The sequence below is a fragment of the Idiotropiscis lumnitzeri genome, chromosome 5 (assembly GCF_059441095.1).
Source record: "Idiotropiscis lumnitzeri isolate Australia: NSW breed Sydney's pygmy pipehorse chromosome 5, RoL_Ilum_1.0, whole genome shotgun sequence".
In the NCBI taxonomy this organism is placed as follows: domain Eukaryota; kingdom Metazoa; phylum Chordata; class Actinopteri; order Syngnathiformes; family Syngnathidae; genus Idiotropiscis; species Idiotropiscis lumnitzeri.
This window is the reverse complement of record NC_142395.1, coordinates 25,100,743-25,117,606: the sequence shown is the minus strand read 5'-3', so window position 1 is coordinate 25,117,606 and position 16,864 is coordinate 25,100,743. Positions and strand designations below refer to the sequence as shown.

General features: G+C 39.4%; 1 long non-coding RNA gene across 1 annotated transcript in view; it reads left to right on the top strand.

Moving 5' to 3' along the window:
- The first annotated feature begins 249 nt into the window (after positions 1–249).
- LOC148337413 (uncharacterized) overlaps positions 250–16,864 on the top strand; it is a 54,802-nt gene continuing 38,187 nt past the window's right edge. The window contains exons 1-2 of the long non-coding RNA XR_015843283.1: positions 250–418; positions 9,287–9,480. This is a non-coding gene — a long non-coding RNA (uncharacterized LOC148337413). The remainder of the gene's footprint in view (positions 419–9,286; positions 9,481–16,864) is intronic.

Below are 16,864 nucleotides of genomic sequence, written 5' to 3'. Positions count from 1 at the left end.
CATGTCAATTAATAATCCTTTGATCACGTCATTAGACACCGGCAATGTTACAATTAAAATGACGACAAAAATGTAAATAGTAAAGGGTAGCAAGCAACTCACAGCTAACATGTCAGCGAAAGTATAAAATGCTTGTAAATGATGCCATATTTATTTTGAAATACGTGCCTTTTATTTTGAAATGTTAAACCGGAAATTGCGTGTTACAAAATTTACGTAAGCTTTATAAAGGGATCGAGAATCACTGAGCACGAAACGGCGTTTTGGCAAGTTTAGCGGTTATTTGTTTTCCTCGTTGTTTGCCAAAGCCGAGTGAATGTTGAAGGCTAATATAAAAAGTTTTGAAGCATCACTTTATTTGACTGTCAAGATTCGCCCCGGGAGAAAAACTGCCGTTGATTGAGAGCAGGCCAAAGTGGTCAGTATTAATTTTGCATTGTTTATTGTGATTAGCTTTGATTCGAAGCAAAGCTATTTTTGTCGTAAATGTGAGACATTGTTTTATGTTGTATGTTTGAACTTTTGGTTCTGCAGTGTGTTGAAGAATAAACATCTGTAATAGGAACTAGAGTCTCTTATTTGATCAATGGGCGGCATAATGCTAATCTTATTAAACCCTAATCCATTTAATACTTAGATCTTACAATATAAATTCAGTGAGATGCACCTTCTTCTCCAAATTATTTTTCCTGAGGCAACGGGAAGGTCGCTTTTTTTGAAACATTGACTGTGGTTGCGTGTATTATATTTGAATTGGTTGTTGATGTTATCGACAGGTGTTTTATGAAATTTGCTGTTATCACACCTTTACGGCACTCTGGTTTACTGCTTTTTAAGTGCTTTATAAATCCTCTGATTTGTTAGGAATAAATTCACTCCGACCTAATAATTTACGATAATCTGTGCTACCTAAAGTTATTAGATGTCTTGTTTGACTTGTGTTGAGTGTTTACATGACTAACTCAAGCATGGTATACTTGCCTGCCAGCGTGCTCGGGAGAGGAGAACTTAAGCATGATATGCAAAGAAAACAAAAAAAAAAAATATGATGATCTAATGAAGGGTTTTGTGATTGTGGCCCGGCGAGTGACAGGGATGACAGCTGTGCTGAAGCGCGGTACTATAAAAATATCTTGATGTGAGTGGACCCTAAAGCTATCCAACTTTTGGACTTCAATTTAAGTGGTGTCTTAAATGTATGTATTGCACCCGTCTCCAGAAGTGCTCAACTCATTTTATTTTGCAGAGTTTGCAAGAGACGCCCCAAAGGTGAAATATGCAGCCACCCACTTATCGACACTCCAAAAAGTTTGAAAATGTTGAGTTCAGGTCACAAGGCTTGTGATAGAGTCATGCCAGCTTGGATGTAGTAGCCAAGAGCTGTGCTTGTGCTCCGGAGTGGGAGGCTCGCTGAGGGTCTCACTCGGAATGTGTCAAACTTATAGATGTACATTTTTACACCGGCGGCGGCAAGCTCACTGACCACCTCACTTCCCAGCATGCTCTTGCTCTTTTCATTCCGCTTTCAGGTGAGGGTGCGCGTGAAGTTGAGTAACGATTCGGATACGAAGCTCCGCATTTTGGAGCCGCTGTGGAAGTTACTTGTGATAAAGTTACAGATGCTGCATTATGATAGAACTGCAGATGATTTGGAGCCGAGCCCGGCTGATATTGAGCGACAGGTGCAACCAGTCAAGGGTGCCAGTCGTTACTTTCAAGCAGTAGTGGATTACTATTAGAAAAGCAGTAGTTTAAAAGCGTGCATTGCAATGCAAGAGTTGCAGAGCAAATATTATTATTTGTGTTTTTTTTAAATGAGCAAAGGCTGTTTTCTGGGTTGGGTCATGTGATGTTTGCAGTCTAAGACCGAGGGCAGTTACGGCATCAGCAGAGGGAGGTTGTGGCCAAAATGTTTGGTTTTGTTATTTTCCATTCCTGAGCATTCAGGACGTGAAAAATGTACATTGTGTCTATATGTGTGTGTGTGTATGTGTGATTAAAAAAAAATTTTTTTTTATATATATATATATATATATATATATTAATATAATATAATGTAATACTTGAATTGTAAGCGTGTTGCTATTGGTGATTGCGTGCCAATTTTACTGTCCTGTTTTTGTGTAACAAAAAAAAAACCAACATAAAAAATCTAAGCTAAAGACTACTGAGATCAGCGAATTAAAAGTTGAGTAATTGCTGTCGGACGGTTTTCACTGAGTTGCAGCTACGGGTATATGAAAAATCCAGGCTGTTCCGGGAGAATGAGGCTTGGATCGGGCAGGGGAGAAACTACAAATCTTTTTAAACTCTGGTCAATAAATATTGCATGCCCCGGGGGGGTGGCTCATTGTCTTTTCACAGCTTCCTCCTGGGCCCAAAAAATTGCTCGGTTTATCCCCGACACACCCCTCCCTTCCTGGTCAAATGAACAGCTATGGTAGTTCTAGTGTTAAAATGAATCTATGATTTTTTTTTATTTTTTATTATTATTCCATGAATGCAATAATGCTGTCTTGGATTCTTGAGTTTAACGAGTGCAACCTCTAATATTATGTTAAGTTTTAGCTACAATTAATGAATTAAGATTGAATTGATTAGAAATGTGGTGCATGACTTTTTTTGGTTTGATCCCCAGCAAATAGTCCTGTCCTTGCTCAATCCTACGATCGTGTTTTGTCATCCTGACACATACCAGGCCATGTTTTGTTTGCCAAAGATGGTGAAAATCTATTAACGCCCACCCTTGGCACATAGTGGGATCCCGCCACGATCAATTCTGTTTGACTTCACCCTAACATAAAAAGGTCAAGGCTTTACACGACCACAGCAGCATCTCGTCCTGGTGCTAATTAATCCAACCTGCCTTACAACCGCCCGTCAAGCACTCCATCAGCACCGGCCAGGAGCTGCGGTATGGGGTCAGTGCTTCTCAAACAAGCAAGGTGCTGAAGCGTGAACACACCTCCCTGGAAACACATGGCAACGCTGTCTGTTGTACTGCTGCGGCGATAAAGCTAATGGCTCACTGGAAAGATGCTTTTTATGTGGAGACTGACCCAATCAGACAACTCTAGTCCATTTGAATATTGCACAAAATGAAATATGAATATAAATCACTGGCCTATTTATTTATTATGAAATTGTCATTGGAATTCACTTTTTTTCTTTTTTATTTGACAATGATAATGCAATTCAAAGCGCAAACTAAAATGCCACTCAACTGTACAGAAATTGTTACGAGGAGAAGCCAGGTGGTGATAATAGAGATAAAAAGCATGTTACATGATGAAGAGACGTTTATTGCTATGTGTGGATATCGCTGTGGTTGGAGGAAAAGAGAGAGTCTGAGAAATCAGGGTCAAGTTCTTGAGAGTGCAGCGAGGGTTGAAGAAGGTACCCGGCGGACTTTACGGACACCTTCTGGAAGAAAACACATCAAATTAAATTCAATTCAAATAAGTTTATTCAATTGTTGATGAATACTTTTTTTCAAAACAAAGCAAGGTGATTTAAATGTGTATTTTGATGATTTGAATGTAGTGTGTCAAACTCAAGGCCCGGGGGCCAAATCTGCGCCGCAAACTCATTTTATGTGGCCCGCGAAAGGCCAATCATGTGTGTCAACTTCCCGTTTCTAGCTCATTTTCTTCACTTTCAACAACATTGAGATATTGACATTTATTTGTTAACAATCCACCACTTTTAGAATACATTGAAAAATTATTGAACAAACAATTACTTACTGACTTCGGATTCCAAAACTGGCTTTCCATCAATTTGTTGCATGTACGTGATAACGCACGGTGATCATACATTTATATGGGTTCACAGTCGTAACGGCCCTCTGAGGGAAATCAGAACTACGATGTGGCCCGTCCACAAAATTGAGTTTGACATCCCTGCTGTACATTATTTTGTTGTACCGGAAGTCGCTGGATTTGGCAAGAAAATGTAACAATGTTGAAATGTCAATCACACTCACATTTGTGCATGTTCTGAGTGTTTTGTCATCTTTACATTCTCATGAAACTATATGTCGTGCCACATCTACTGGAGTTTTTGTGAAAAATGAAATGACATTGCATGATATGAATTTCGTCCCTCGACAACTGCTTCGTGGCCTGTTCGAATAGTTATGATTGTTCAATGTTATATCTTTGTGCTGTATTATTGTTATTTTATGTGAAATGTTCTGCCAAGTGTTTTGTTACTGCTGCAGCTGTTGTGAAAGCGCTACATCAATAAAGATGTATTGTATTGTATTTATTGTTGTGCTGTAGAGTTCTTTATGCCAGTTGCTGTGCTCTGATTCTCAGAGGAAGGGACTGATGATTTCAACCAAAGCTTTTGATTAGCTGTTCGAGGGTAATCCTATGCTATCGTCCACTGAGCGGAGTAGTGTTTTTTTTATTATTTTTTTTTAACCTCTCCGCTTTATCACTAAACAGCCTTAGTGTAAGTTATACTATTTTATTACTGTTAACGTTCTTCATGAGCAGTGTTGTCAAGTAACTTCCTATTCTTTTTTTTTTTTAAATACGTTTTCAAGAACGTAGTCCCCACCTCCCAAAGACGTATTTATACGTCTTTGGGAGGTGGGGACTTTTTTTTTGCATCATAGCTCCGTGTTTTTATAGCGTTAGAACACAATATTCTGTTGGCCTCTGAAAATCCAGAAAAACGCAGGAATTGAGGGGATTCCTCTGGTGAAAATTACTGGGATCAAACTGAGCCTCCCAATGTTGAGATCACCTCGCCATATGACCAAAACCAAATAAAATTCTTCAATCCTCATAATCTGAAATGGGAGCGATTTTAATCATATCATTAGTTGCAAAGAGTACAGCAACAAAAAAACACAAGCTGGTTGTAATAAATGATCATAAAGTATTTCCCAAAAACCCAGGTGTGCTATTGAAGCTGCAAGCAACCTGCTCATGCTTACATATTTAAGCATGTAATTTATTACCTCCGCCTTACGATTTAAGTCTGATTTGGTTAGAAAAAAAAAATAAAAAATCCAAGCAAGTCAACAACAAAGAGTACGAAACGGCCAAACTCCTCATGAGACAGCTTCATTCTGCCCTCTGAGTGGTAAATCCCGCAGTGACAAGATGCGTGCCTGCATGCTCACAACGCATTAGAGAGCCTTGACTACCTGGCCTTCGTATGTGCAGCCATTATCCAGGATTCCTGCCTCCTGCTGCATGCAGGTGGGATGTGGGACCTACTTATTACAACCCAGATGTGCCTGCAATCCATCACCGTCTCCCTTGCCCCCATTGTACTCTCGAGGATGTCTGGAGCACGGCCTCCAGGTGTGCGTGTGTGTGCGCGCGGGCGGCCATGGCCTGTTATCTACATCTTTTTTTCTCTCTCGCATCAAGTGAATGTAGTCGTGGTCAATCTTTATGCTTAAGTGTTTTTGAAAAGTGGAACCTCTTCCCGCGTTCAATCTCACCTTAAATGTCCTACAAATGCCGTAATGTGTGACCTGAGCAAATTTTGGCACGCCTCACTCGACCTAGTTTCAACCAGCATGAAAAAAAAAATGTCTTCGAACATTCCGCAAACATGTTCAATGTTGTCTGCCTGGTTTATATACATACTCTGAGTAGAACTTCCTTTTCGAGCCAGCCAGTCTTGGCTAGCTAGCTTGCGCCCGTTTGGGCGTTTACGTAGTTGCCTCGCCCCCGAGTCATCTGACAATTTGATAACAGAATGTAGTCTCTGCTCAGCGTAAAAAAAAACAAACAAAAAAAACGGGCGCTTTATCATTTTCGTGCTGGGGGAATTCACCAGACGTGCTACACTCCAACATCACACACACACACAGTCGACAGAAATGTTTAAAGTAAAGTCCAGAAAAACATGTTCGAATGCAGCATCTGGAACTTTATCATGGGAAACATTTAAATTTCAGTGAAAAAGGTTTTTATTTGTTCTACAAATGTCTTTTCTTGCATCAGCTCATTATCTCACTCGTCGTCATGGCTTCCCTCAGAAGGCCGTTAAATCTTTTTATTTTATTATGCATATACACAACAATTTGATGGAAATCAAAAGTCAAGGATAATAGTTTGTTCTGCTATTGTTCAAGTTCTAATAAAAAAGTTCATACAAAATCTTTTGCAAAATCTGAACGTTATTATTTATTACACATGCTAAATTGAAATTTTGGTTCAGATTTTAGCAAGGATCATGGATGTTGACATGATTTGGATTTGCAGTTCACATAAAAGGATGTCACGGGTTGGTTCTGCTCGCCTGGCCTTGAGTTTCTCGTGGCTTATAGAGCAGTTTTTATTAACTTCCCTTTCTTACTGTTATTGTGCTCATCTTCAGATTGGAACATTTTATTTCCTTCCAGTTCCCTGCCAGCTCATCCAACACAAATGAAGAGTCATTAAAACGCTGCACTTATTATTAATTAGTAACCGTTCATAATCGGCGCGTGTACTCCACTTTTCTTGCTATTCTAAATGTCAATGGGTCATTCATGTGTGGGATAAAGTACCTCGTCTCAGTCGATACTTCATTTCGGGATGGAGATGACGATGGGCGGAGCGAGGCTCATTACTTGTGCCCCTCGTTATTTTCTCATTACATGTCACTGAACAACAAAAATGGATGATCTGCTTTGCTAACTAAGACCTACAACCGCCGAAAAATATGTACTTCACTGCAAGACAACCTTGTTAAACTTCAGCTGCCGGGATAAATTTAGTCGCACCCGAGACCTCTCCGGCTTTGACAGCGTCAATATCCTCAGGTTTCGCCGTAGATGAGAGGTGCTTGCTTCCTCCTCCGGCATCGATCGTGCTTCTAAAAGCTATAATCCTTGTCTTTAAACGCCTCTCCGTCAGCTCGAGTGTCGCTAAAGAACAACAGGCAATTAGAGCATCGCGTTAAGGCGGCTTTTATATGACGCCGCTGTCCCCCCCTCACTGCGGGTCTCGAGAGAGTGAGTAATGCGGTTTTGGTGGACGTCGCGCCCACACAAGCCCCTCACCCTGACACTCGGGCTGATTTAAGAGCACCATTAAAAGTAATCTTTGGCCCCACGCTGTTCTAACTCGCCTTGCAATATGTGGTGGCGTTCGCTTCAAGGCGGGGGCTGTTTTGATTGAGCCCACCTGAATGCCAAGCAGCTTGACAACAATCCACGGAGCTAATAAAAATAAATAAATAAATACGCTAAGCCACTCAACACAATTAAGCCCTCGGTTGAGTCTTTTCCCTAACAAGTAGCTTTTAGTTTTCTTTGTGATTTAAGGCTCTGCGTCCTCCCGGACAATCGATACTTCTATGCGCGACGGGATTGCTTTAGCATCGCTGCTGCCCAAGCTAATGAGCGAATGGTTCGGGACAGGCCGAAATCAATTTCATGATGTTCCCAGTTAAACCCGTCTTGGTTTTTTCCGAAGGCTACACGCTAACGTCGGAAAGGTCCGGTCGAGGATCTGCGGTTGTTCAATTATTTCCTCGGCAGTCCACTCCTTTAATTGCCCGATCAATATATTGCGTGTCAATTGCATCATGCCGAGAAAGCAGGACGCAAAAAGGAGAAGCCAAAGCCAATCGGCCGCTGCGTACTTCCTCCTGGGGCGCATCTGTCATCCAATCGATACGAACGATGACACCTCACAGCCGCAGAGCGAGGAGCGAGCTGTACCATATGCAAACTGCCATCGTGGACTCCTGCTGGTGGACCTGCCACCATTTCTCAGTGTGTCCGGCCGGCTAATGGGACGAGGTGTGAAGCCTCTGACACATCTTTGTTCGCGGTGAAAGCGCTCGCAGCAGCAGTTTGTGTCTCTAATGTGACGGAAGCAATGATTTAAAAAAAAAAAAAAAAAAAAAAAAAAACAGCAGACGTGACGAGATTCTGGTTGTTTTCCATCCATATTTCATTTGCGTCCTCATTGACATCTCAAACCTGACGGGAACGTCTGTTAATTATTATTAACAAACTTGATGATTCAATAAATTGTCATTCAAACCCCATTTTCACAAGTTTGTTCAAAATGTGCGTTTTGAATATGACTGATATGAAACTTTCCAGAAAAAAATCATACTCGGGGCGAAGTAGTAGTTTTTTTTTTTTTTTTTGACAGCCTCAAATCAGTACACTGAAGTTAAATTTCACGCTTATTTTTCTTAGTAGGACGCCAATGCACAGAAAAGAAAGTGTCATCTTCGAAAAGGTCAGCGGTTTGCATTTAATTTGATAAAAAAAAAAAGCTGGTGAGAGTGATTCAACCAGGACGAGAAATGTGATGTGAATGCAAACTCCTCTCATAGCACTCACAGCTCTCAGTATCGTATGAACTCCAATTTCAGCAAGCATTTTGATGAACAATTTTATATATATATATATAATATATATGTATATATATATATATATATATATATGTATATATATATATATATATGTATGTATATGTATATATATATATATGTATATAATGTATATATATATATATATGTATATAATGTATATGTATGTATATAAATATGTATATGTATATAAATATGTATATATATATGTATATATATATGTATATATATGTGTATATATATATATGTATATATGTATATATATTTTATGTATATATATATATATTTATGTATATATATATATATATATTTATATATATATATATATATATATATATAATTAGTATTAGTATTAGTATTATTTTTGTTGGACAATTAAAGTCTGAAAGTTTTTCCCATATCTACGGCCAGAATCCAAATGCTCCTATCTGACAGTTAGTCAGTCAGTTATTATTGTTTAGTCGGTTATTAAATAATATTTGCTTTCCGGTTGCAAATGTGAACAGTATCTATGCAAATGCGCATGGCCACAGCTTTTTGCACCTTTATTCTCTTCGAAAAAACATGCTCAACTCCCATTATTGCCCTGGGCCAACTTCACTTCCCAGTCAATATTAACTTTGCAGAAAAAAAAAACCCATAAAAAAACATGGCATCAAGGTATACTTTATATTGGTGAAACAAGTCATTGCATTTAACGGATGATATTTTCTGGCTGCTGTCTTCAACCTCTTTGTGTTTTACTGGCTAATATGATTTTAAGAAAAAAAAAAAAAATAGTGTTAATTATTGGACATATAGCCATTTGTTTGACAAATAACACATCTTGCATGTGTCCAAACATCCAATTAGTTTTTGTTTCATTCTATATCTATGACGGAAAATAAGTAACATTCTGTGTGTGTGTGTTCTAATGTTTTATGTGTATCTTTGTTTTGCTGAGGTTCCCGAGAGGCTGCGGTTTGGGCAAAAGAGGAGCCCCTATTTAATCTCAGAGATCTCCTCTTGCTCCGTCAGAGATGCGGAGCCAGCAAGACATGAAAGCCCCCTGCCTGTCTCACAAGTACACACACATGCGCAGCTTTGATGGATCTTCTGTAGCTGTTTGTTGGCGGACAAAACTGAACTCAGCGTAAGGTATTTAGTGTGAAACTTTGTATTGATGTTACTGCAGATTCTTTGCTCACACCAAATTGTATTTATCCAAATTTGAAGTTCAAACAAAATGTTCCATAAAAATCTGCCTCATCAAAATTAGGAGTTTAACACTAGGACTACCAGGGCAGTCATTTTGACTGTTTACAAATTTTCATGTGTTGTTACTCTGCATACATTGGCCTCATTGACTTTTTTTTTTTAAAACACATTCACAAATTCAAGATGGCGGCGCGCATAGACGCAGCGGCTAACGGCTCTCCCTCCCAGTGCTCCTTATTATTATATTTCATTCCCACGGTGCAATTTTATGGTATTAATCGAAAAATAGTTGCGAGTCATTACTCCTTCTACTACGGCGTGGCTGTCAATTTGAAGGCTCTACTTAATCTAACGCACGTTGCGCTGGGACCGAGATGCCGGGTTTCCATGGCAACCAGCGGCTGCTTTGAGAAACGCTGCTTGTCACTGTTTTGTTCATTATTGTATGACTTACCTTTTGCTTCATGCACGGCACTTTTGCATTCAGCTCCATAAATACAGTTGAGTTGAGACAAATGTTCCAATTTACTCCCATCACTTTATCACAGCAGGTATGAATAACGACAATAACAAATATTCTCTGCTGAAATACAATCTTCTGTTCTATTCTTTATCGGTAGATTTTTCATTTCAATTAGGTCGACTACCCTGCTAAAAAAAAAATAAACAAGACTGACTTCTATTGTAGTGTGTTCGTGTTGATCTTGCTCGTAGCTGATCAGCAGTAAAACAAATCAGTGTTTACGGATGTCACAGTCTTTGCCATAGAGTTCGCTTAACACAAGCGGAAACGGAATATCAAAGAAATACTTGCTTGGCTGGTGGTATTGCCTTGAAGAATGAAATATTCCATGACCGTGGAATGACTGTTGCTCGTTGTTCAAACCTGTGGACTATTTAGTCTTCAATGGACAAGCTTGTTTTGAGATGTGGGAGACCACAGGAATATTTGGTGAAACATGAACATGGGTGGATGCGAACGCCACGCAGAAATGCAAGAGCCAAGATTTGGACCGAGAGCCTCAGAACTTTGGGGCAGACATGCCGATAAAGATATTCAAGCGATTAACTCTTGTTATTGCACAGCTGTGAAGTGAAAGTCATCCCAGGTCATAAAGCGTGAGCCACGTCATAAAGCTGACAGAAAATATCAAGATGTGCAAAGCTCCTGTTGAGGCAAAAAGTGGCCATTTTGGAAAATCAGTCATAAAACACCGTTTATTTGTTTACGAAACAATCCCATCAATATTCTTACATAAAGCAAATTACACAATTATGAAAAATGACTGAATTAGAATTAGCTTCCAAACTTTTAACCATATTTACTTATTTATCTCTATGACATGGTTGGCTCGAACCTGTGGCTTTTTTGTCCGCAGTTTTTTTTTTTCAGCAACATTTTAATTCAGAGTTGAGCAACAATATTTTGTATCAATGAGGAAAATACAGCATCGTTATAACAAAAAGTTGAAACATGAAATGAAAGGCTAATAATATGAACATTACACACCAAAGGAAGAGCAGGGCAGGTTTGTAAAAAGCCTTTAAGAGGGAGCGTAAAAAGGGAGGAGCTCTGATCTGAGAACGTCGGAGAGTGGGATGATGGCCCTCGAGAGAAATGATGAACCCGTACGCGCACCTATTGTGAGATGCAAATGGATCTTGCCTTTATCCCGACAATACACAAGCCATCCATAAAGCCCTGTCAGCGCTAAGAGGCCAGCTCATTTGCGCACACGTGGATACATACAGGCGGCAAGCTCGTATATGCTGCTGTTTATTACTATTATCGCAAGCGTGAGCCGCCTCTCGCTCCGTGACAGCCATCATCATCATCTGAGGCTCAGGTGTTTACCGGGCCCTCACTTGGCATGAGGCCCCGACACTCTTTCCTGCACCATGCTGTCTTATTCGTCCACTCTCAATTCTTTTTTTTTTTTTTTTTTGCTGATTTTATTATTTTGAATGAATTGCAGTTGCATGATTTGGCAACGTCACAAATTAACGCCCATCAAATGCACAGAAGCTTTCAATCGGAGGTAAAATACCTTTCTGGGTTCCAGTTATAAATATGCCATATATCAGGTGTGGGCAAACTACGGCCCAGGGGCCACATGCGGCCCGTTAGATATTTTAATCCGGCCCGCCGAACTTGAAAAAAATGAAATGAATAAACCTTGTTAATATTTTATTTTCAAAATACTGCGGTTTTTCAAAGACATGTATATTGTTGTAATGCTTTTGTTCACTTTCATTTAAAATTAAATGTATTTTTTTTCTCCGATGAGGTGAGGTGACCAAAACACTCCATCCATCTGTCAATCAAAATGTTTGGCCACCCCTGTTATATTGTGTTTTACAACAATACTTAACCAACAATAGAGTAAATAGTGACATTTTAGCGAGTGGCCTGCTGGGTTCTTTCACTTGAATGATCGAGTGATCCACATGAAGACAATATATTATATTGTACATAAAAATAAATACACACACTGATAGTAAAATGTAAGTATTTCGAAGGATAGTCTGTATAAATACTAGTAGTCAGAAAGGTAATGATGAGCAAAGTTTTATTCTCTGGGGTGCAGGAATTAGTACCTATTGACTTTCAATGGCGGCACATAAAAAAAAAAAGAAAATCATTATGTCGCTGTCCAACATCCGAGTAAATAACATTTTTTAGTAAATTAATAAAACAAAAATATCTGTTGTGTGAGTTAATCTATTTTTTTCTCTTCCCACAAAAACCTGATTGGGACAAATAGTCATTCCATTGGACTGAAAAACAGCAAATACTACAACGTTGCTTATTACAATGTCGTTATCACTTTCCTCTCATTTTCCATTTTGTTAAAGGTTTAGACTTGTCATACGTCTGCACTCTACTAAGTGCTTTTCTATTTTGATTGAGTTTTTGTTTACAGATCTCTCCGCTTTATCGGTGTGTTCATGCTGTTTTAAAGGGAGGGTGTGGGGAATTGTTTGGTGAACATTTAATGATCCCAGCAAGTGTGTTTTTTTTTTCCCTGTGGTTTAACGACTCCCTGACGTATTTTTATCACTCAGTTTAAACATCATGGGTCTAATTTAGGTGTAGCGCTTATCAGAATTTCGCTACCGGATCATTTTGGGTGCTCATTACTTTAAAAGGCAATTACTGCGTGTGATAATTACCTTAATGGGCAATTAAGACCGACTAACTTTTTCATGGTATAATTGGAGAACAACTGCGGCTAATCGGCAGGAGAGGAGGTTGCTTGGGGGCGCTACAAAGCGCTTCATTTCATGGTATGCGACCACTTTTTAATGTGCGATATATTCACGCAGATGTGCGAATGACGATGCGCAACTTCCATAAGTAATGCAATACCGCTTTGTATTAGAGAGATTAAGAAACATTTGGGGATCAGGAGAGCATTTTAGTCCCCATGAGTAGAACATAATTGAGTTGCACGAGGTACTTTGAGTCGCAAACGCTTGTTTATTTGTGGAACCAGCTGTTAACACTGATATTATCCTCTGGAGCTGGATTTTCTTCCATCTGGAGAATAGGATCAAATGACAAGGCCCCCTTCCCAGTTGATGATGGAATAGGAATCCATTGAAGACGATGATAACTGCAAAGTTGTGTATGCGTGTCAGGCGTCGACAGCTGCTTCGCCAAACTTATCGTCTTGTTGGTGGAGACGTCCTTGGCTTACCAGTGTCAGACCCGGGAAGGAGGGCTGAGAGGCTGATTGGGACGTTCGTATCCAGGCGTATTTTGCTTCCAGGGGAAAAGTTTAGATAAGAGAGGTTTTGGGAGCAGGCCGGCAACAATTACTTGGAAAGCAAAAAAACGTCCGCCTTCATTCAGAGTCAAGCGGAAAAAGTCCCACGAATTGCAAAAATCCATATATTAACCTAATTGTTGCCCATTGAAATGTATTGGATTTTTTTTTAAACCCATAAATACCTTCAAAAATCACTGATAGACCTTCAATATGCTTCCTTGAAAAATAGGGTCTGACTCCCCCAAAAAAGGAAGAAATAATCACCCCCAAATAATAAAAGTCTTAAAAAAAAATCTGAAAATAGTTGAGTATGAAATGTGAAACATGTTAAGAATTCCACCCTTCAAAACATTTTCTTCTTAATTAAAAGCTGCACTCTGTAGGATTTTGCCCCCAAATACCCTTAAATAGCCTTTTTCATTTATCCATTTATGACTCACACATGGAATTTGAATTTCTAGTGCCCTTTCTGCGAACGTGACGTCATGCGCGTTCTCATCATTGTCTCAGAGTCGCAACCAGAACCCATTATTTCATCATAATGAATTCGACATGTGCTCAAAAGAGAACGCTGTCTATCACACACCAGACACCCACAGTTTCTCCCAGAAAGCCAAAAAAGAGGAAAACCATAAAATGAAATATGTGCGCAAAGAAGGGAGTGTGCAATTTCATTATTCCGCCACAGGTGGCAGTAACGTTTAGAAACTCATAATCCTGCTTGTGAGCCCACATGTGGCCCGCCGGTTGTCCATGCCTGGTCTACTTCATGACATTTTTTGTAGAGTCCAGCAGTACGAGTAAGACGAGTGATGAGTTGATGAAATATGATTTTAGATGGGATTCTTTTGAGTTGCAAGCATGGGCATTGAACAAGTTAAGCTCATATCTCAAGGCACCACAAGTATTCTTATTCTGCCGTCTCATGTTTCACCAACTCTAAAGCCAAATAATTATTATTACTATTATTATTATTATTATTATCTGATCACGTCGCAGCCTTCTCTGGTAAATTTCAATTCAATTACAGATCTTACAAGTACACTGGCAAAATTTGCAACTTTCTCACTCGCTAATATTCATAATGATGCTTTGGAGAGTTGATCTTTTCCACCATCTTTTTTTTTTTTTGCTTGCTTATTTGCATGTAACACCCTATTAAACTATTTCACTTTTCTACCGCTACTGTCATCATTCGTTTTTAACCACCGATCATCACCTCGCAGATCATCTCCCATGACTCTGATCCACTGTTTACTGCTCTTTTAAGTGTTATTCCACTCAGTCTTTTCTTCACACTCTCCATCTTAGCTACCTCCGTCTCACTCCCATCCCTAAGCACCACCGCCTCCCTCCTCATCCCCAATGCGCTGCATCGGCAGCACCCGTGGGAGCAGGTGGTAGAGAGATGACGCTTTACTTTGATTGCTGCTTGGCTGCGGGCATTCCCGGGGCAGGAGAGCTGCGCCGCTTCAGTCTGCTGGATGTGCTGGTAAATAATCCCGACTGGGGAGAGAACAGAGAAGCTCTGGAGGGGATGAAATACGGAAGGACGTAAAGGAGATATGGAGAGGGCGCACGTGCGCAATATTTTTCTGATTGCAAGTGCTGTGATATCAGACACATTGGTAATCAAGTCACACCACTGTTTGATTTTGATTGGTCGGCATCAAGAGAAGTGAGACGGATGACTTGTGACCGATGGACAAGTTGCTTTTTTTTGCTGTTAAAAAAAAGTTGGCTGGCAACCAGTTCAGGTCCGGAGACTGCTTGGGTAGGCTCCAACATGCCCGCGACCATTGCGAGGTCCTCGGCCCAATTACACAGTTTCATACACTGTCCGTATTGCGTCAAAGTCATCACAGTAAATAATAGTATACTTCCATCTTCTGTTTATATTTGGGAGTCCTGTCTCGAAGGGAATAATGTGAATTGGCGGTTGGTGCACAAAATTAAAAGTTACAATTTTAAAGATGTAAAGATGTCAATTTAGTTTTAGTTTTTAGCTTCAAATTTTGTTTGCAATTTATTGAAAGAAAAAAATTCCAAATATTATATATAATATAATATTTAATATTTTAAAATATTTTTCATTGCATTATTATATTTTTAAATAATAAAGACAAAGTTGAGGTAAGCAAATTGGCCCAGCCCTCGGCAAGTGTTCCAGTTTTTCATATGGCCCCTTTGCAAAATCAATTGCCCACGCCTGGCCTAAATAGATTCATACAAAATGCACCCATAATGCACAGAAAACGATTGTGCGCTAACAAGAATTCATGACTCATCATAGAGGTTTTAGGATATTGCGCAACAACACTAAGACACACACTGAAAACAGCAAAAAATAACCCAATTTGGGTAAAAAATGGGCAGATCCACTGCTTGGGTCAATTTAACCCAACTTTAAAACAACCCAAAAAATAAATACTATTGTACAAAACAACCCCAACAGTTGGGATGTTTTATCCAAAAAAACAAAACAAACAAAAAAAACCACACACACAAAAAAAAACAATAACTTGGGTCAAATCGGCCCAATTAGTGTATCGGTCCGTTTCTTTACCAAAATTGGGTTAAATTTGACCCAAGTGGTTTTAGAGTGCATTTTAAAGCTCTGTGTCATGACTGTCGGAACATTTATTGGAATAGAGCACACGACCGGTCTCGTTGAAGCGTAGATCATGGCGAGTTATGTGTTTTTTAATTATTTGTTTTTTGTTTCGCTGCTGCTCCATCAAAATATGTTTTCACATGATTAGTACCAATAAAAAGTTAGGGGATGTCTGCCTCTATTAGAAAGAAAAACAAAACATCATATTGTGCATTGTTGGCATATCAGTGTGAAGTAAATATTTGAATAATTTTCCAACTTTTTAACTCTTTATAGCCGTTTATTTAGCTAACTACGAAAATCACATCATGAAAGAATAAACAAATACACGGTTGGCTACCCCATTTTTTTTTCCAGATAATATACTTGACAATATATATACTAAGACAAGTTTGATAAATCCTGACCTTGACCTGAATGACAAAAAAGTAATTCTTCTCTATATCCACACCGTGCTCCACATGGATATTTTTTGGCCCCGCAAGAATTCTGCACATTCCGCAGGCGTCACCTCAATTATAGAACCTGCTGGCCCTGAGAAAAGCAAATGTGAGCCACAAGTGAGAAGTGTCATCAGATGAGCTGCAGCTGACATCTCATCAGCTCACACAAACTTCAACTTTGCCTCTCACAGACAGAAAAGGTCACCGGTGCCCCGCGGTTTTCTCAAGCTCACACTTTCACAGCCCACATCTCTTCCTCCTCACCACAATTTTTATTTGTAAAAACACGTCATGTTCACGCCACAGAAGCAAAAGAGAAGCTTTGCTGCCAGATGGCATTTATCAAGCCAAACGATTGAAATGTACTCTCACTGACGTCAAGCTAAAAAATTTTAAATGTATTATGTGGCACTTTTAAACAAAGCATCCTGTTCAGGTGACCACAACAAAATTGCTTTAAAATTAGATCAAATTTAGCAAAATGAAAAATGGTC